Source organism: Chiloscyllium plagiosum, unplaced genomic scaffold (assembly GCF_037043375.1).
Source record: "Chiloscyllium plagiosum isolate Xiang-an unplaced genomic scaffold, Cpla_swu_hap1 HiC_scaffold_39, whole genome shotgun sequence".
Lineage (NCBI taxonomy): Eukaryota > Metazoa > Chordata > Chondrichthyes > Orectolobiformes > Hemiscylliidae > Chiloscyllium > Chiloscyllium plagiosum.
In genome coordinates this window covers 65,488,790-65,510,508 of record NW_028270177.1, presented here as the reverse complement: position 1 = coordinate 65,510,508, position 21,719 = coordinate 65,488,790, and the positions used below count along the sequence as shown (strand labels likewise).

Genomic DNA, 21,719 nt, shown 5'->3' with positions numbered 1-21,719 from the left:
ATAATAAGTGTCTCATACTCCATCTGAACAAACTGATTAAAATTGTTTTAGAATTGTGACCTGATGGAGAATGAAGAGGCGTCAGTATTGAATTTCAGAATGTAGGCCTGGGATGACTGAAAGTACAGGCATTTATGTTGATTGGAGTCACATTTCGGAGCAGTAGTAGTTTAGTAAAATCAGAATGGGTATGGTTAGGGTGAGTAGTCAGGGTTTTTCCCCAGGTGAGGAGCGTCCAAAACTAGAGGGCATTGATGGAATGTGAAAGGTGAAAGATTTTTTATGGAGAAGGTGGTGTGCATATGGAAGGAGCTGCCAGAGGTAGTAGTGGACACTGGTACAGCTATAACATTTAAAAGACATCTGGATGCAGACAGACCTGCCGAAATTTCCTAACAATTTCTGTTTATGTCAAAAAATGCATTCATTTTAAAACAGGTATTCTGAATACATTAAACGTTTTATTATTTTATGACACAAGGATATATAAACGCATCTTAAAATCGACCAAGCACTTTTTCTGCTTAGGGTATGACTCTGTGTATGACAGCAGCAATGATGCACCGACAAGGAGCAGGGAATCTGATGGATACATAGTTTGGACGATATGCAAGGAGACCTCACATGGTCCAGTTTGGGAGAGAATGACATTATTGTGTGATTCAACTCAGAGAAGAAAATGCAATCAGTTCGAGAAGGAATGGCCTCTTGCACTATCTCTCCTTCATTGTTCCTCATAACAGCAATGCGTGCGAGCTATTAAAAAGCCTCTACAGTCTTCATTACCGTGCTTATTTTCATAGAATCCCTGCAGTGTGGAAATAGGACTTCAACCCAACAAGTCCATACCAACCTGCCAAAGAGTAACCTTTCCAGTCCCGTTCTCTTACAATTACCCTGACTAGTGCACCTAACCGAGACATTTCTGAACTCTATGGACAATTTAGCATGACCAATCCACCTAACCGACACAGCTTTGGACTGTGGAAGGAAACTAGCGCACCCATTGGAAGCTCACGCAGACAAGGTGAGAATGTGCAAAATTCACAGAGAAAAATCGAACCCAAGTTCGATGTGAGGCAGCAGTGCTAACCACTGAGCAGTGCTAATCCCTGACCAGAATTCATTGGGAATTCCTCACTGCCTAATGCAAAAGGGAACTCAGCCAAATCGAACTGTTCCAGGATGAAATCCCATTGTTAGCAGCTTTTGTGAGTAGAATATCTTCAGAAGCATCACAACTGCACTGACTGTGAGTTTTGTTGTGTGAATTCACTTTATGGGATATTAATTGAGACTTGGATCTCAAAAACAGGTTTTTACAGTCAGCAGAGACATCAGGACCTGAATATAATTGGCATTTAACTGTGAAAACAGAAAGGTTTTTCTGTTCTGTCTGAGAGAAAATATCATTTAGTGGGCGGCACGGTGGCACAGTGGTTAGCACTGCTGCCTCACAGTGCCTGAGACCTGGGTTCAATTCCTGCCTCAGGCGACTGACTGTGTGGAGTTTGCACGTTCTCCCCGTGTCTGCGTGGGTTTCCTCCGGGTGCTCCGGTTTCCTCCCACAGTCCAAAGATGTGTCGTGTCAGGTGAATTGGCCATACTAAATTGCCCGTAGTGTGAGGTAAGGGGTAAATGTAGGGGTATGGGTGGGTTTCGCTTCGGCGGGTCGGTGTGGACTTGTTGGGCCGAAGGGCCTGTTTCCACACTGTAAAGTAATCTAAATCTAATCGTCAATACTTTTGTAAAGCAAAAATCAGAGAGATGGACAAATTTGTGGCTGGATCACCCTTTGGGTGTGTGCTCTGTTCTGGGCCCTGCAGCTGAGGAAGGAGATATTGGCCTGAGAGGGAGCACAGATTTATCCAAATTGCACCTCATCTCTTTGCAGGAACTGTCAGATTTAGTCCCCAATCACCCACTTCGTAATGTTAACCTGTAAACTCCTTATTTTCGGTTCTCTGCAAGCTACCCATTAAAATTCCTTATGAACTAAAATTCCAGCATCTTTTCAGGTGGAATGTTCCAGATTCTGACAACTGAAAATGACAGGGCTGCACTGAGAGTGCTGCTTGGCTCAGTGAGTGTGTTTTGGAGTTGGGTGAAAACAATGAGGTGAGACAGGGAGAAGGTGAAGCTGAAACTCAGGTTTAGTTCAGGCCATTCAGAAATTCACATGGCCCCAATGGGAATAGCCAATTTTTATGAGATACCTGCTGAATATTTTGTAACAGGTTTTAAAGTATAACATGTCAGCTTAAGTAAAGGTCGGGGATTTAGATTATAATGGACATGCTTGAAGTGAAGAAAGGTTGCTAGCTCATTTAAGTTCTCTCGCGATAGGAGAACTAGCTGAATCTAGAGAGACATTGTTACAGGAGACCTCAGATCCACGGTGTTCTCCTCTTGTACAATGTGGGAAATAAGGGATGCTTCTAGTGTCCCTGGCGACAATATGTGCAGGAAGTGTGCCCATCTGCAGTTACTGGGAAACTGCTTTTCAGATCTGAAGCTGTGAGTGGACTCACTGTGGAGCATCTGCAATACTGAGGATGTTATGGACAGCACGTTCAGTGAGTTAGGAAAGGGAATGGATGACTATCAGATCAAGTAAAAGGCTCAGGAAGGAAATGCAGGAGTTCCCACTGATCATCCCGTTATCAAACAGATACTGTATCCAGCTTCGGATTCTGCAAAGAACAGGAGGAAAGAGAGTGACGGGGATTCAATAGTCAGGAGTACAGACAGGCACTTCTGTGGCCACAGACATGAATCCAGGATAGTATGTTACCTCCCTGGTGCCAGGATCCGCGATAGCATGGATAGGTTATTGGACATTGTGGAACTGGAGGGTAAACAGCCAGTGGGGTCAGAGTCTCTGGTATTAAACTGTTGAACACAATGCCCCCATCTTCTCCATATTGGTCATCAAGCACACATGCCCACTGCGATCATCTCATACCTTTTTGATATTAGAATAGATGATAGATGATTGGTTAATGTTTTGGGGAGGCAAATGAGCAGAGAGGTTTAGTAGGAAATGCTGGAGCTCAGGGTGCAGGAATCTGAGTTAAAAATGGGCTATCCTCAAGGCTGGAATTACAGAAAGGCACTTAGCAGAGAGATTTGTGGGGATCGAGATTACAGAGATAGGGAGGATTGTGTGATTGGAGGATGTTACAGAGATGCTTATGATAGCAGAGATAAGGAAGAGTTGTGAAGCTTCATGAGGTGACAGTGATAGGGAGAGTTGTGAGCATGAAGACACCGAGAGTTAGAGTTTCAAAGTTATGTATCATGGAAATGGACCCTGTGGTTTAACCAATCCATGTCGACTATAATTCCACCTAAACTAATCACACCTGCCTCTGCTTGGCATATATCCCTCCAAATATTTCCTATTTATGTACTTATCCAAATATCTTTTAAGTATTGTAATTGTATTCACAGCTACCACTTCCTCTGGAAGTTCAACCCATAAGTGCAAAAATAGAAAAGCTCATGTCTTTTTAAAATCTTTGTCATCTCTTCTCAAACTGTATGCACCGGTGTCTTGAATCCCCCTCCCATGCAGCCATTCATCTTATCTACATACTCCATGATTTTATAAACCTCTAATAAGGTCACCCCTCAACCTCCTGCTCTCCAGTGACAGACATCCCAGCCTATCCATCCTCTCCTTCTAAAACAATCCTTCCGTTCATGGCAACATCCTGGGAAACATCTTCTGAACCTTCTCCAATTTAATGACATCCTTCCTCTAACAGGGGGACCAGAACTGAACACAGTGAAGAGGCCTCACCAACATCATGTATAACCTCATGACAGTGTCCCAACTCCTATACCTAAAGGTCTGAGCAATGAAGGTAAGCGTGCTAAACACCCACTTAACCACCCTGTCTACATGTGATACAAACTGCAAAGACCTGAACTCCTCGGTCTCTTTGTTCCACATCACTTCTCAAGGCCTTACTTTTAATTAGTGTAATTAATTAAATGAGGCTAAAGGAGATGTTTGTTTTATTAAATATAATATCTTACATTTATTCAAATTAAATTCCATCTGCCACATTTCAGCCCATTCACCCAATTGATCAGGATCCCTCTGTATTCGTGGATAACCTTTTGTTACTGTCTACCTTAACAGTTTTTGATGTCACCCACAAACAAACCATGCTTTGTATATTCTAATTCAAACCATCCACACACGAGACAAACAAAAATGGACCCAGCACCGATTCCTGGAGAACACTGCTGGTTTTTCACACAACCCTCCACTATTACTGTCTCCTATTGTTAAGCTAATTTTGTATCCAGTTGGCAAGCTCTTGCTGAATCCCATGGGATCGAACTTTACAACTTCGTCTCCCCTGCACAACATTTTTAAAGGCTTTACTAAAGTCCAAATAAACAATGTCTGCCACTCTGCCCTCATCGATCTTCTTGGTGACTACCTTAAAAATCTCCATCAAGTCTGTGAGACACCCTGTTAAGTAACCATGGTGAGTGTCCCTAATCATTCCTTAACTCTCCAAATACATGCAAATCCTATCCTTCCGAATCGCCTCCAGCGGCTTACCCACCACTGAGGTCTACAGTTCCTAGGCTGCTCATTATACCCCTTCTTGAACAAAGGTACAACATTAGCCACTCTCCAGTCATCAGGCAGCTCACCTGTAGTTATCGATTACACAACTATTTCTCCATAGTGCCCACAATTACCTCTCACCCAAACTGTTCCCGTCCTATCACTTCCGTCACTTGCCCTGTCTGATCAGACAAGAAAAGGTCAGGTGTTGCTTGCTTCCTGATAGGAACATTTAAATATTGATAAAGAACATTTCTTGAACTCATTTAACACATTCTTTACCAACCAAACCTTCCACACTATCGTAATCACCTACTACTATAACCTTACTGTTGTGACTGTATATCGGAGATCTCTCTGTATATTTGTTCCTTATGTTCTCCCTGATTATTGCAGCGTCTATAGTGCCATCCGACCAAGGTGATTTTTTTTTTAAAGTTTGAAAACACAATTTTTAAAAAAGCTTTCCTCTGTGATTTAAATATAAATCTCTTTTTGTTTATTCACTCAGATGTGGATGTTTACCCTGAGGGCAGTTGAGAGTTAACCACATTGCTGTGGGTCTGGAGTCACATGTTGGCCAGACCGGGTGAGGATGACAGTTTCCTTCCCTAAAGGGCATTAGTGAACCAGATGGGTTTTTTCCTAACAGTCGATAATAGTTTCATGGTCATCATTAGCCTTTTCATTCGAGATTTTATTGATATCAGATGCCACCATCAGCCATGATGCTACCATCTAACCGTAATCCTCGGAAGATTGCTCATATTACTCGTCTAGCAAGAATATCATCTGGCCATTGCCTCCCTTTTTAGCAATGTATTTTTTTAAAAAAAGCTCCATCATTCTACGTGTACAATTTGAGGTAAAATTACACACATGCAATTTCTGAAGCTGGAGGGGGATTACAGAGACTGAGAGGGATGTGGGTCTAGTGGGGGATTGTTGTCCAAACATCACTGTGGTGTATATGGACTGCAGCATTTCAGGGAGGCCGTTCACCACCATTTCTCCAAGACACATAAAGGTGGTCAATAAATACTGGTCTGGGCAGCAAAGGCAACCTCCAGTGAATAAAACTGAGCAGTGACCTCTCCCAGCTGACTACTTGTGAAGGTATAAACCTCTCTGGAAATGCAGCTTGGAGAAAAGAGAAACAAACAGTGACATTTCATAGCTGCCCTCAGAGAGACCTTGCTCTCTGAGCTGCTCACAGCCAGGATCAGCTCAGTGGGTTTCAGTCTCTTGAAACATCCATTTTAGACGGTTTTATTATATTAATAGTGAGAAAGGTGAGGGTTTCTTTTTCATGTCTTTCGGTCTGTTGTTTAAATGTTTAAAATATAAAGCGTAAGCATTAAGTTATTCTCGGGAGTATTTTTCGAGCAGTAAGACTGTGCCTTTGTCTTGGTCTGTAGATTGTTAAGGCAGAAAGATGGCCTGTTGTAGATTTGTATGCTGTTCCTGTCGGATGTTGGAGTTTAGAGAGAGTTTCAATGATCCTGATGATTGTGTCAGCAGGAAGTGTTTTTGCAAATCCTATCAGATCACATGGATTGGTGAAGGAGTGATTGAAGGCAGTGAGGAATTGACAGGGGTCAGGGGTGTGATAGGTGGCAGTCTCAGGATTGCAGGATACTGCAGATACAGTCAGGTAGGTGGGTTACCTCCAGGAAAGCTAGGAGGGGTAGGCAAGTACTGCAGGAATATCCAGTGGTTATCCCCAGCTCAAACAAGTGTACTGTTTTGGAAAATGTAGGGGGTAATAGACTTTCAGGAGAATATAGCACTGACTGCCAAGTTACTGCAACTGAGACTGGCTCTAACATAATGTAAGGTATACCCAGTTCCAAACAAACGACGGTGTTAGGGGACACTCTAGTCAGGGACACAGTCTGCCATTTCTGCAGCTGACAGTGAGACATCAGAATGGGGTGGTGCCTCCCTGATGCTAGGGTCAAGGATGCCTTGGAGAGGGTGCAGAATATTCTCAAAGGGGAGAATAGCCAGTGGGAGGACATTGTACATTGGTACCAATGGCATAGGAAGGGGAAAGTATGGGGTCCTGATGAGCAGGGAGATTTGCTAGTTCCACTCGGGAGGCATTAAACCAGTGAGGGAGTTGGAATAAACCTAAAGAGATAGTGAGAAAAGAGGTATGTCCGAGGCTGGTACTGTTCAGATTAGACTGTCGAGGCAGGCAAGAGCAAGCCACAGAATAAAGTGGGACGGACCAGTTACACTGAATTTATTTCAGTGCAAGAAGCCTGACAGGTCAGGCAGATGGACTCAGGGTATGGTTTTGAACATGGCACTGGGATATTATAGCAATTACAGAGGCATCACTCAGGGATGGATAGGACTAGCAGCTTAATATTTCAGGGTGTAGATGCGATAGAAAGGGGGCAACAGTACAGGGGGAGTGGCGTCTTTGATTAGGGATAACATTACAGCTGGGCTTCGGGAGGATATTCCTGGGAGTACATCCAGGCAAGTTACTTGGGTGGTACTGAGAAATAAGGAAGGGATGACCATCTTACTGGGATTGTATTATAGACTCTGTCCCAATAGTCAGCGGGGAATTGAGACACAATTTTACCAGGAGACCTCAGTTATCTGTAAGAATAATATGGATGCAATGATAAGGAGTTTTAACTTTACCAATATGGCCTCGGAGTGCTGTAGTGTTAAGGGCTTGGATGGAAAGGTATTTGTTCAGTGTGTACGAGAACATTTCAGATTCAGTTTGTAGAATGTACCTACTAGAGAAGGAACAAAACCTGACCTGTTTTCTTTATTCATTCACAGGATGAGGCTGTCACTGGCTTGGCCAGCATTTATTGCTTCGTTTACCCAGAGGGCAGTTAAGAATCAACCACGTTGCTATAGGTCTGGAGTCACATGCAGACCAGACCAGGTAAGGATGGCATTTTCCTTCCCTAAAGGTCATGAGTGAACTAGATGGGATTTCCCAACAATTGACAATGGATTCATTGTTGTCACAAAATTAATTTTTCCAGATATTTATTGAATTCACGTTCCAAAATCTGCCGTGATGGGATTCAAACCCAGGTCCCCAGAGCGTTATCTGTTTCTCGGGATTAACGGTCTAGCGATAATTTCACTCCATTATCACTGCCACTTAGAAAATGAGGCAGGGTGAGTGACTGAGTTATCAGTGGGGCAGCACATCAGCACCAAAGATCTTGTGGCTTAGTGGTTAGCGCTGCTTCCTCAGCACCAGGGACCTGGGTTTGATTCCAGCCTCGGGCGACTCTGTGTTGGAGTTGGCACGTTCTCCCCAGTGTCTGTGAGGGTTTCCTTCGGGTGTTCCAGTTTGCTCCCACAGTTCAAAGATGTGTAGGTTAGTTGGATGAATCATGTTAAATTTCCCATAGTGTCCAGATGCAGTAGATGAGGTTTTGGGATGTGCAGAGAAATCTCTGCCTGATGTGAAAAAGATCCTTTTCGGGTCTTGGACAGAGGTCAGAGGGAGGTGTGGCCGCATGTTTTACATCTCCCGTGGCGGCAAGGGAGGGTCAAGGGTGTGGAGCATGGGTTGGTGGGAGGGGGTGGGCCTAACAAGGGTGTTGCTGAGGGAATGGTCTCTGTGGAACGCAGATAGGGATGGAGAGGGAAATATGTCTGTGGTGGTGGGATCCGACTTTAGGTAGCAGAAATAACAGAGGTTAATGCACTGTATCTGGAGATTAGTGGGGTGGAAGGTGAAGATTGCAAGGTTATAATCTTATTGTGGTTGAAGTGGTGGGATAAAGGTGGAGGTGCAGGAAGTGGAGGGTATGCATTGGAGGGCATTGTTGATCAAGTGAGAGGGAAATTGTGGTCCTTGAAGTAGGAGGCCTTTCTGGGATGTCCTGGGGTGGAATTGCTCCTCCTTGGAGCAGATATGGCAGAAGCAGAGGAATTGGGAGTACAGGATCATGCTTTTATACTTGAGGGAAATCAGGAGAGCAAAAATAAGACATGAAATAGCTTCAGGCACTGGTTTAAGTAGAATTCAAAGAGATTAAACAAATATATCACAGACAAAAGATTAACTGGACCAGAGAATAGGACCCCTTAAAGATCAACAAGGCTGTCTATGGAACCACAGGGAGTGGGAAAGATATGCAAATATTTCATGTCATTTTTTACTGGAGAAGGATATGGAAACTCAAGAGTTTGGAGAAATAAACAGAGATACCTTGAAAAGTGTCCCTGTTACAGAGGAGGTGGTACTGGATGTCTTAAATGGCATCAAGGTTGATAATGTCCTGGGACCTGATCAGGTGTATCTCAGAACTTTCTGGAATTCTAGAAGTGATTGTTGGGCCTCTCCTGAGATATTTGTATCGTTGATAGCGACAGGTGAGGTGCCATTATTTTAAAAAGGTGGTAAGGAGAGGCCATGGAACAAGAGAACAGTGAGCCTGAAGTCAGTGGCAGGCAAGTTGTTCGCAGGGATTTTGAGGGACAAGATATCCATCTATTAGGAAAGGTAAGGAATGATCAGGGAGAGTCAATGTGGCTTTGTACATGCATAATTGTGTCTCACTAGCTTAACTGAATGTTTTGAAGTGACAAAGAAAATTGATGAAGCCAGGCGGTGAATGTTGTTTATGTGGACATTCAACAAGGTTCCACAAAGCAGACTGGTTCGCAGGGTTAGATAACATGGAATGCAGGGAGAGCAAGCCATTTGGATACAAAACTGACTTGAAGGTAGGAGACAGAGGGTGGTGATGGAGGGTTGCTTTGCGGACTGGAGGCCTGTGGGCAGCAGTGTGTTACAAGGATCGATATTGGGTCCTTAAATAATTGACTTGGATGTGAATGTGTAAGGTATGGTCAGTAGGTTTACAGAAGGCACCAAAATTGGAGGTGTAGTGGACAGTGAAGAAGGTTAGTTCAGAATGCAACAGGATCTTGATCAGATGGGCCAATGGCGCAGATGGAGTTCAATTTAGACAAATGTGAGCTGTTGGATTTCGGAAAGGCAAATCTGGGCAGGACTTATACACTTAAAGTCCTGGGGAGTGTTGCTGAACAAAGAGACATTGGAGTGCAGGTTCATAGTTCCTTGAAAGTCGAGTCACAGGTAGGCGGGTAGTGAATGCAGTGTTTGGTACACTCCCCGTTATTGGTCAATGCATTGAATGCAGCTGTTGTGACGTCATATTGTGGTTGTACAGGACATTGATTAATGCTCTTCTGGGATTCTGTTTTCAGTTCCAATCTCCCTGTTCTCGGAATGATGTTGTGAAACTTCAAAGGTTTCAGAAAAGGTTTGCAAGGACTTTGCCAGGGTTGGACGGGTTGAGCTATTGGGAAATGCTGAATAGGTTGGGACTATTTTCCCTGGAGAGTTAGAGACTGAGAGGTGACCTTATAAATGTTTATAAAATCATGATGGACCTGGATAAGGTGAGCAGTCAGGGACTTTTTCCCAGGTTCCCAGGTTCTGTGGGTTCAGAACTAGAGGACACAGGCTTAAGATGAGAGGGAAAAGATTTAAAAGGGATCTTAGGGCATCTTTTTCTCAATGAACAGAGTTATCAGAATCTGGAACATTCCACCTGAAAAGGTGCTAGGATTCGAGTCCATAAGGAGTTTACAGGTTAACATTATGAATTGGGTGATTGGGACTAAATCTGACAGTTCCTACAAAGAAATGAAGTGCAATTTGGATCAATCTATGCTCCCTCTCAGGCCAAAAAAGACCCTGAGCTCCCGGTTGCCTGCCACTTTAACACACGAGCGTGTTCCCTGGCCAATATCTGTCTCATGCTTAGGTGCAGTGTTCCAGTGAAGCTTGATGCAAGCTGGCAGGACACTCCAGAACATACCAAATGGACCATATTTCAAGGACTGCAATTTCCCCCCACATGTGGTCAACCCCAATGCCCTCCAGTGTATCTCCTCCACTTCTGACACCACTGCCCTTGAACCCCACCCCTCCAACCCTTAACTCACACACATTATTATCACATTGCCTGCCATTACACACTACCCACGATTAACCACTAATTGTCTCCTTTGACAGCTATCCCCCACCTACATCACTCCACAATTGGAGCTGCCAAGGACACAAACCTCTGGAATATCCTCCCTAACCCCCTCTGTCCTCCGTTAAGATTGTTGGGCCTCTCCTGAGATATTTGTATCATTGATAGCGACAGGTGAGGTGCCATTATTTTTGAAAAGGTGGTAAGGAAAGGCCATGGAACAAGAGAACAGTGAGCCTGAAGTCAGTGGCAGGCAAGTTGTTGGAAAGGATTCTAAAGGACAGGATATACGTGTATTTGGAATTGATTAGGGAGAGTTAAAGTGGCTTTGTGCAAAATCGTGTCTCACTAACTTGAGTGTGTTTTGTTTCTTGAAGAAGTGACAAAGACAATTGATGATGGCAGCCTGTGGACGTTGCCTACATGGGAATTGAACAAGGTTCCACAAAGCAGACTGGTTAGCAAGGTTAGATAACATGGAATGCTGGGAGAACGAGCCATTTAGATACAAAACTGGCTTGAAGGTAGGAGACAGAGTGGTGATGTAGGGTTGCTTTGTGGACTGGAGGCCTGTGAGCAGCAGTGTGCTGCAGCAATGGATATTGGGGCCTTCAACAAATGACTTGGATGTGAATATATGAGATATGGTCAGAAGGCACTAAAATTGGAGGTGTAGTGGGCAGTATAGAAAGTTAGTTCAGAATACAACAGAATCTTGTTCAGATGGGCCATTGGAACGAAAAATGGCAGACTGAGTTCAATTTAGATAAATGTGAGCTATTGTATTTTGGAAAGGCAAATCAGGACAGGACTTATGCACTTAATGGTAAAGTCCTGGGGAGTGTTGCTGAACAAAGAGACCTTGGAGTTCAGGTTCATTGTTCCTTGAAAGTAGAGTCGCAGGTAGGCAGACAAGTGAAGGTGGTGTACAGTATGCTTATATTTATTAGTCAATGCATTGAATACGGAAGCTGGGACGTCATATTGTGGCTTGACAGTACATTGATTAAGCCATTTCAGGAATTCTGCTTTCAGTTCGAATATCCCTGTTTTGGGAAGGATGTTATGAAATTTGAAAGGAGTCAGACAAGATTTGCAAAAACATTGCCAGGGTTGAAGGATTTGGGCTACAGGGAGAGACTGGGGCTATTTTCCCTGAAGAGTCAAAGACAGAGGTGACTTTATGGAGATTTATAAATCGTGAGGGGCATAGATACGGTGAACAGCCAGGGTCTTTCCCCCCCAGGTGAGGTGGGTCCAAAACAAGAGCACATGGGCTTAAGTTGAGAGGGCAAAGATTTAAAAGGGATCTAAGGGGCAACGTTTTCAAGCAGAGTGTGGTGTGTGTTTGTGGAATGAGCTGCCAGATGAAGTAGTGGAGACTGATACAATTACAACATTTGAAAGGCATCCGTGAATGGGATGGGTTTTGAGGGATAGGGCCCAATAGCTGGCAAATGGGACTCCAGTAGTTTAGGATCCCGAGTCGGCATGAAAGAATTGGACTGAAGGTCTGTTTCTGTGCTGTCCATCTCTATGACACTAATAAATTAAGATGCGTTCCTCTTTTGTGGAGAGCTAGCAGAAGCACAGATAATTGTCCTTGGAGCTGAGACGGTTAAGCAGTGATTTGGACCAGGTGCAGATTTGTTTCCAAACAATTAATTTGCAGAGAGAGAGGAATTGTTAGCACGATCACAATTTTTTGGATCTTCTTTCAGGTAACTGGCAAATAATGCAGAGTGAAAATGGGAACATTATTTCACTCAGTAAGTTCTGCGCACCTGGAATAGGCTGAACGGCAGCTGGACACAGATTCAGCAGGTGTTCTCAAACAGATTTATAATTTTACCTTTTAAGGAAAGACTTAGTGGGCTTTGGGCAAGTGAGAGGGGAGTTGGGATAGATTTGCAGCATCTCCAGAGGGAGAGAGTACAGTCCCAATGGGCTGAATAGCCCCCAGAACCTGTGCTCTGTGATACTGCCCCATTCACTGTGAATGATGAAGCTCATCACAGGGCAGGGAGAGAGAGGATCCCACCACTCACCTCACAATGGGGCCCGGCTGATTGATCTCAAACAAGTACACTGTTTCGGAAAGCGTCGGAGGTCACACTCTCAGGGGCATATCGCACTGACAAGCAAGGTACTGGTATAGAGACTGGCTCCAATGTAATGTGAGGTATATGAGGTTCCTGGTGATCGATGGTGACAGGGGATTCGCTGGTATAGGGCACAGACTGCCGTTTCTGCAGCTGACAGTGAGACATCAGAATGGGTGGTACCTCCCTGGTGCCAGGGACAAGGATGTCTCGGAGAGGGAGCAGAGTATTCTCAAAAGGGAGTATGATCAGTGGGAGCTCATTGTACATTAGTACCAATGACAACGGAAGAGGAAAGGATGAGGTCCTGACGATAGAATATAGCAAATTGTCCTGGAGGATAGAAAGTAGGTCTTCGTGGGTAGTAATATCTGGATTACTCTTTGTGCCACATGCTAGTGAGAGTAGGAACAGCAGGATAGAGCAGATGAATGTGTGGCTAAGGATCTGGTGCAGGGGAGAAGGATTGCCATGTTTGGATCATTGGAATCTCTGCTGGGGTAGAATTGACGTGCATAAGAAGGATGGATTGTACCTGAATTGGAAGGTGTCTAATATCCAGGCAGGGAGATTTGCTAGTGCTACTCAGGAGGCATTAAACCAGTGAGGGAGTGGGGGGTAAACCTAAAGAGATAGTGAGAGAAGAGGTATGTCTGAGGCTGGTACAGTTGAGAAGTTAGACAGTCAAGGCAGGCAAGGGCAAGGCACAGAACGAGGTGGGACAGAGCTGTTTCACTGCATTTATTTCAGTGCAAGAGGCCCGTCAGGGAAGGCAGATGAGCTGAGGGTATGGTTTTGAACATGGGACTGGGATATCATGGATATTACAGAAACGTGGCTCAGTGATGGATAGGACTGGCAGCTTAATGTTCTAGGGTGCAATGGGAAAGATAGAAAGGGCGACGAGAGGAGGCAGAATGGCGTTTTGGATTAGGGATACCTTTATGGTTGTGCTCAGGGAGGATATTGGGAGTATTTCCAGTGAAGTTACTTGGATAGAATTGGGAAATAAGAAAGGGATGATCACCTTGTTGTGGTTGTCTGCTTGGGTTTCGTCTGGTTGCTCTGGTTTCCTCCCACAGTCCAAAGATGTGTAGGATGGGTGGGTTATCCAGGCTGAATTGCCCATAGTGTTCAGGGATGTGCTGGCCAGGTGGATTGCTCATTGGAATTGCAACGTTATAGGGGTAGAGTAGAAGGCTCTGATGTTCAGTGTGGATGCGATGGGCTGAATGGCCCGCTTCCACGCTGTCTGGATTCTCTGATAATTCTACTAGCTTTAAAATAGTTACAGAAAATAATAGACCAGATCTAATAGGTAGCCTTCTAAATTGGACAATTTCGATGGCACAAGGTAAGAACTTGCAAAATTTGTTTGCGGGAGGTTATTTCCAGGGAAAGAGATGGCTGGACAAAAGAGTAACCAGGCAGAGAATAGCAACCCTCAAAAATCAGTAAGGCTGTCTATGGACCCGCAGGCGGTGGGAGAGATTCTGTAAGTATTTCACATCAGTTTTTACTGAAAAATGATATGGAAGCTAGAGAGTTTGGAGAAATAAACAGCGATAATTTGGCAATTGTTCATATTTCAGTGGAGGAGCTACTGGATGTCTTAAAAAGCAGAAAGGTGGATAAATCCCAGGAATCTGAGCAGGTGTATCCCAGAACTTTGTGGGAAGCCAGCGAAGTGATTGCTGGGCCCCTCGCTGAGATATTTGTATCATCAATTGCCACAGACAAGGTACTGGAAGATGGGTGCCATTATTTGAGAAAGTTAAAAATCACACACCAGGTTATAGTCAAACAGGTTTATTTGGAAGTGTGCTTCCAATTAAACCGGTTGGACTATAACCTGGTGTTGCGTGATTTCTAACTTTGTACACCCCAGTCCAACACTGGCATCTCCAAATCATTATTTGAGAAAGGCAGTAAGGAAAATCCAGGGAACTATAGACCGGTGAGTCTGAAGTCAGTGGCAGGCAAGTTGTTGGAAGGGATTCTCAGGAACAGAATTTACATGTCATTGGAAAGGCAAGAAAAGATTAGGGATAGTCAGCATGGCTTTGTGCATGGAAGTCATTAACTTGGACTTGAGAAAGACACAAGGTTCCACATAACAGGCTGGTTAGCAAGTTCAACACCATAGAATACAGGCGGAGCTAGCTATTTGGATACAAAATTGGCTGGAAGATCAAAGAGTCATAGATGTACAATACAGAAGCAGGGACCCTTCAGTCCAACCAGTACATGCTGACTAGATATCCCAACGCAATGTAGTCCCACCTGCCTGCACACGGCCCTTATCCTTCCTATTCATATACCCAAAAAGATGCCTTATAAATGTTGCATTCGTCCAACCTCCACCACTTCCTCTGGCAACTCATTCCATACACGTATCACCCTCTGTGAAAACGTTGCCCCACAAGTCTCTTTAAAGTCTTTCCCCTCTCACCCTAAACCTATGCCCTCTCGTGCTGGGATCCACCACCCCAGGGAAGAGACTTTGTCTATTTATCCTATCCATGCCCCTCATGATTTTATGTACCTCTATAAGCTCACCTCTCAGCTTCCGACGCTCCAGGGAAAATAGCCCCAGTCTATTCAAAATCTATTCAACCCCCAGCTGAGCTCAAATCCTCCAATCCTGGTAACTTTCTTGTAAATCTTTTCTGAACCCTTTCAAGTTTCACAACATCCTTCCGATAGGAAGGAGACCAGATTTGTACGCAATATTCCAATAGTGGCCTCACCAATGCCCTGTACAGCCACAACATGACCTCCCAACTCCTATACTTAATGTTCTAACCATATGCCGCCTTCACTATCCTATCTACCTGGCTACACTTTCAAGGAGCTATGAACCCGCACTCCAAGGTCTCTTTGTTCAGTAACACTCCTCAGGACCTTACCATTAAGTGTATAAGTCCTGCTAAGATTTGATTTCCCCAAATGCCACTCCTCAGCTCATTCACTCATCTGATCAAGATCCCGTTGTACTCTGAGGTAATTGTTTTCACTGTCCACTACACCTCCAACTTTGGTGTCATCTCACTAACTATGCCTGCTATGTTCACATCCAAGTCATTCATATAAATGACGAAAAGTAGTGGATCGAGCACCGACCCTTGTGGCACTCCACTGGTCACAGGCCTCCAGTCTGAAAAACAACCCTCCACCACCACCCTCTGTCTTCTGCCTTTGAGCCAGTTCTGGATCCCAATTGGCTAGTTCTCCCTGTATTCCATGAGCACTAACCTTGCTGAGCAGTCAGTGTCTTAGTGGAGGGTGCTTTTAGGACTGGAAACCTGTGGTGAGCAAAATGCTGTCAGGCTGGGTGCTGGGTCCACTGCTTTTTGTCATTTATATCAGTAATTTCCATGTGAATATAGGAGCTATGGTTAGTAGGTTTACAGTAGACACCAAAATTTGAGGTGCAGTGGACAGTAAAGTTACCTCAGAGTACAATGAGACTCCAATCAAATGGGCTGAGGAGTGGCAGATGAAGTTTAATTTTGATAAATGTGAGGTTCTGCATTTTGGAAAAGCAAATCAGGGCCGGACTTCTACACTTAATGGGAAGGTCCTGGGCAGTGTTGCTGAACTAAGAGATCTTGGAGTGCAGGTTCACAGTTCCTTGAAAGTGGAATCATAGATAGGCAGGGTAGTGAAGAAGGTGTTTAGTATTCTTGCCTTTATCGGTCAGTGCATTGAGTACAGGAGTTGTGACGTCATTTTGCGGCTGTACAGGGCATTGATTCAGTCACTTCTGGAATTCTGTTTTCAGTCCTGGTCTCCCCACTATCGGAATGATATTGTGAAACTTGAAAGGATTCAGAAAAGATGTGCAAAGATGTTGCCAGGGTTGAGGGATTGAGCTATAGGGAGAGGCTGAATAGACTGAGGCTGTTTTCACTGGAGAATCTGATGCTGAGGGGTGACCATAGAGGTTGATAAAATCGTGAGGGGCATGGATAAGGTAAACAGTTAGGGTCTTATTCCTGTTTAGGTGAGTCCAAAACTAGAAAGCACAGGCGTGAGGGAAAAGATTGAAAAGGGATATTAGGGGCAAAGTTTCAAGCTGAACGTGATACGTGTATGGAATAAGCTGCCAGAGAAAGTATGGACGCTGGTATAGTTACAACATTTAAAACGCATCTCATTGGATATGTGATTGGGAAAGGTTTAGAAGGCTATGGGCCAAGTGCTGGTATATGGGACGAGATTAATTTAGGATATCTGGTCGGCATGGACAATTTGGACAAAAGGGTTTGTTTCTGTGTTGTACATCTCTACGACACTAATAAATTAAAATTAAGATAGGTTTCTCTTTTATGGAGAGTTAGCAGAAGGTCAGACAATTCTCCTTGGAGCTGAGAAGGTTAAGCAGTGATTTCGACCAGTAGTTGATTTGTTTCCAGGATATTTCATTTATAGAGAGACAGAGTGAGAAATTTTTAACGTCACAATTTTTAGTAACTACTTTCAGGTAACTGGCAAATTATGCAGGTTAAAAATGTGAAGATTATTTTACTCACTAAGTTCTGAGAATCTGGAACAGTTTGAAAGACGGCTGAATGCAGATTCAGGAGCTATTGTCAAAACAAATTTGAAATTTAACTTTTTAAGGAAGGATTTGGAAGGCTATGTCCAAATGGGAGTTGAGTTGGAACTGACTGGTACCATCTCCAGAGGGAGAGAGTACAGCCCCAATGGGCTGAATAGCTCCCAGCCCCTGTGCTCTGTGATACTGCCTCATTCACTGTGAATGATGAAGCTCATCACAGGACAGAACTGTAGAGATGTACAGCATGAAAATACACCCTTTGGTTAAACTGGTCCATGCTGACCAGATATCCCAACCTAATCCAAGTTCCATTTGCCAACACTTGGCTCATATCACTCTGCACCCTTCCTATTCATATACCCATCCAGATGCCAAATGGTATAATTGTACCAACATCCTCCACTTCCCGACAGAAGATTCCATACACGCACCAACCTCGGTGGGAAAAAAAATTGCCCCTCTGATCCATTTTAAATTCTTCCCCTCTCATGTTAAACCTATGCTCTCTCATTCTGGACTCACCACCCCAGGGAAACGACCTTGTCTATTTTTCCTATCCATGCCCCTCATGATTTTATAAACCTCTATGAGGTCACCCCTCAGCCTCTGATGCACCTGGAGGATCCCACCACTCAGGTCACAATGGGGCATGGCTGATTGACACAGCTTCAGACCAATCGGAGAGTTGGCATGATCCTCCAGCCAATGGGAGTGAATGAGGGGTGGGTCCAGCAGGCCAACACATGACCATCAGCTTTGCAGGCGCAGTGTCACTGTGAGGGAGGACTCAGTGCGTGTGAAGGGAGTGGGAGAGAATGCAGAGACAGGGAGAGAGATGGAGTTAGTGTGGAATGGGAGGGTTGATAAACACTGTTTCAGTCTGCGAGAACTGAATTAGATTCTCCGGGTAAATTGAAAGAACTGTGGATGCTGTAAATCACACACAACAACTGAAAGTACTGGAAAAGCTCAGCAGATCTGGCAGCATCTGTGAAGTGAAATCGGTTCGCATTTTGGATTCGGTGACATCCTCAGGAACTGATGCTACTGAGAAAAAAATGTTGGTTTTTATGCAGAAGGTAGGGGTTAAGGAGTAAATGATAGGGGGGGATAGAGTCCAAAGAGAGAGATAGGAGCAGTTGGACAAAGGAGTGGACAAAGGGGGAGGGTGAATAGCTGTTTATGGGGACTGTTAGTGGCTAACCATAGGTAGTGTGTAATGCCAGGCTATGTAATAAAAAGGCCTGGTGTGTGGGGTAAGGGGCAAAGACACTAGGACGTGGGAGAGTTCAGGACCTAAAATTATTGAATTTGATGTTGAAGCCAGAGGATTGTAGGGTCCCCGACTGGGAGATGAGGCGTTGTTCTTCCAGCTTGTGTTAGTGTGGCGCTGGAGAAACACAGCAGGTCAGACAGCATCCAAGGAGCAGGAGAATTGACATATTGGGCATGTAAGCACTTCATCAGAAATGTGGGAGTTGGGGGAAGAGGGCTGTGAGATAAATAGGGAGGGGTGTTTGGGGTTGGGGGGAAGGGAGCTACGAAGAGACTAGGTAGATGTGGATGGGGTAGTGGTGAGAGGGTGGAATGGATAATTGGGAAGGAAGATGGAGAGGTGGGACAGTTCAGGAGGCCAGTGCCGAGTTGGAGGGTTGAATCTGTGATGAGGTGGGGGAGAGGAGATGAGGAAACCTTGATGCCGTGTGGTTGAAAGGTTCCAAGGTAGAAGATGAGGTGTTCTTCCTCCAGGCGTCGGGTGGCTTGGATTTGGGGGTGGAGGACACCCAGGACTTGCATGTCCTTGGCAGCGTGGCGGCGGAGGGGATGTAGCTGAAGTGGTCGGCCACAAGGTGGTGGGGTTGGTTGGTGCATGTGCCCCAGAAATATTCCCTGAAATATTCCACAAGTTGGCGTCCTGACTCCCCAGTGCAGAGGAGACCACATTGAGAGCAAAGGACACAATAGTTGAGGTGTTTGGGTGGGCAGGGAATTCTCTGCTGGATGTGGGAGGATCCTTTGGGCCTTGGATGGAGGTGAGGGGAAGGTGTGGGCACAGGTTTTACACCACTTGCAGTGGCAAGCGAAGGTGCTGGGAGTGGAGGATGGGTTGGTGGGGAGCTTGGACCTAATGAGGAAGTCACAGAGGGAATGGTCTCTGTGGAATGCTGAAAGGGGAGGGGAGGGAAATATATCTCTGGTGGGGTCTGATTGTAGGTGGTGGAAATGGCAGAGGATGATGTGTTGTATCTGGGTGGAAGGTGAGGAGTGGGGGGATCCCATCCTTGTTGGGGTTGGAAGGGTGGGGTTCAAGGGCAGTGGTGTGGGAAGGGGAGGAGATACACTGGAGGGCATTGTTGACCACATGGGAGGGGAAATTGCAGTCCTTGAAATAGGAGACCATTTGGTATGTTCTGGAGTGTTCTGCCAGCTTGTATCAAGCTTCACTGGAACACTGCAGTAAGCATGAGACAGAGATGTTGGCCTGGGAACAGTCTTGTGTGTTAAAGTGACAGGCAACTTGAAGCTCCGGGACCTTTTTGCAGCCACAATGTAACTCATCAGTCACCATTTCCACCACCGCCACTCAGATGCTACCAGGTTCCTGTCTCCTCCACTAACAGCTTTCCACCCTCCCACCAGATTGTTATTCACTCCTTTGTCTTTACAAATGTTCCTGTCTCTCTTTGCACTCTGTCCCCACTTATTATTTACTCTTTAACCCTTATCTCCTGTAATCCAAAGATGTGCAGGTCCGGTGAATTGGCCCAGCTAAATTTCCCGTAGTGTTCAGGGATGTGCATTAGTCCGGGGAAATGGAGAGTAATAGGGAGGGGAATGAATCTGGGTGGGATGAACTTCAGAGGGTGGGTGTGGAATTGTTGGGCCGAAGAGCCCGTTTCCACGCTATAGGGATTCTACTTTTCCCAGCTGTCTTCGGTTCTGCTGAAGAGTCACAGAACCCGTGATGACCCTTGGTGTGTGCAGGAGGCGGAAAGGGAAGAGTGGCAGCAGAAACCGGATGAGATGTATCAGTGTAGACTGGGAGGGTTTAGTTACACTCTGTGTAGGTCGTTAATCTGAATTAGAAAATCTTGGTCCCACGTTTGCAGCAAAGGGGAAAACAGCTGTGGGCCTCAGGCAGTGAGCGGTCCTGGGTTATGGCCGCCATCTTTATTTGGGGCAAGGTACAGCAAGGCGCAGGCACATGTCCTCTTTTGGGGAGGGGGGCGGGGTGATTTCAAGAGGAGTGTTTACACATCAAACACATACCAAGAGAAGTGTTCGCCTTCACTATTCACCTTGCACTGATTGTGAGCTTTGTTTTGCGAATTCATTTTCTAGGATATTAATTGAGAATAATTGAGACTGGGATCTCAAAAACAAGTTTCTACAGTCAGCGGAGTCATCTGGGTCTGAATATCATTGGCATTTAACTGTGGAACGAGAAAGGTTTGTTCATTCTGGGAAAATGTCACCAATAGTTTTGTCAAGCAAAAAGCAGAAAGATGTTCAAGTTCATGGTCAGAGCACCCTTTGGGTATGTGTTCAATTCTTGGCCCTGCAGCTGTGGAAGGAGGTATTGGCCTGAGAGAGAGCATAGATTTATCCAAATGCCAGATATAGTCCCAGTCACCCACTTCATGATAACCTGTAAACTCCCGACTTCCAATTCCCTGCAAGCTTCTCATAGAATTTCCTTGTGGACTCAAATTCCAACACCATTTCAGGTGGAAAGTTCCAGATTCTGACAACTGTCTGTTCATCCAGAAACTGCTGAAGTCCATGTTGACTCTGTGGTTACAAAGGGCTGAATTGAAAGATGAGATGCTGTTCCTGAGCTCCCATTGAGATGCATTAGAACAGTACAGGAGGCTGAGGGCAATGTAGGTATGAGCAGACATTGAAAACGACAGGGCTGCACTGTGAGGGCTGCTTGGCTCAATGAGAGTGTTTTGGAGTTGGGTGTAAACAGAGTGAGGTGAGACTGGGAGAAGGTGAAGCTGAAACTCAAGTTTAGTTCAGGCCATTCAGTAATTCACGTGGTCCCAATGGGAACAGCCAATTTCTCAGTGATACCTGCTGAGTATTTAAGTTTTTAAAGTATGACATATCTGCTGAAGTGAAGATTTTTTTTTATTATAATGTACATGTTTGAAGTGAAGGAAGGTTGCTCACTCGTTTAAATTTTCTTAATGGGAGTAACGAGATGAATGTAGAGAGATGTTGTGATAGGGCACCTCAGACCCGTGGTGTGGTCCTCTTGTACAATGTGGGAAATAAGGGACGCTTCCTGTGTGCCTGACGTCTATGTGTGCTGCAAGTGTGTCCATCTGCAGTTACTGGGAACCTGCTTTTCAGACCTGGAGCTGTGAGTGGACTCACTGTGGAGCATCTGAGAATGTTATGGACAGCATGTTTCGTGAGTTAGTCACACTGCAGGTGAGGGCTACACAGGC

At 45.0% G+C, this 21,719-nt stretch overlaps 1 long non-coding RNA gene across 1 annotated transcript; it reads left to right on the top strand.

Moving 5' to 3' along the window:
• The first annotated feature begins 3,767 nt into the window (after positions 1-3,767).
• LOC148138746 (uncharacterized) lies at positions 3,768-20,711 on the top strand. The gene is made up of 4 exons (XR_015753862.1): positions 3,768-3,869; positions 5,103-5,180; positions 7,400-7,508; positions 20,605-20,711. It is a non-coding gene; the product is annotated as an uncharacterized LOC148138746 (long non-coding RNA).
• Positions 20,712-21,719: the final 1,008 nt, after the last annotated feature.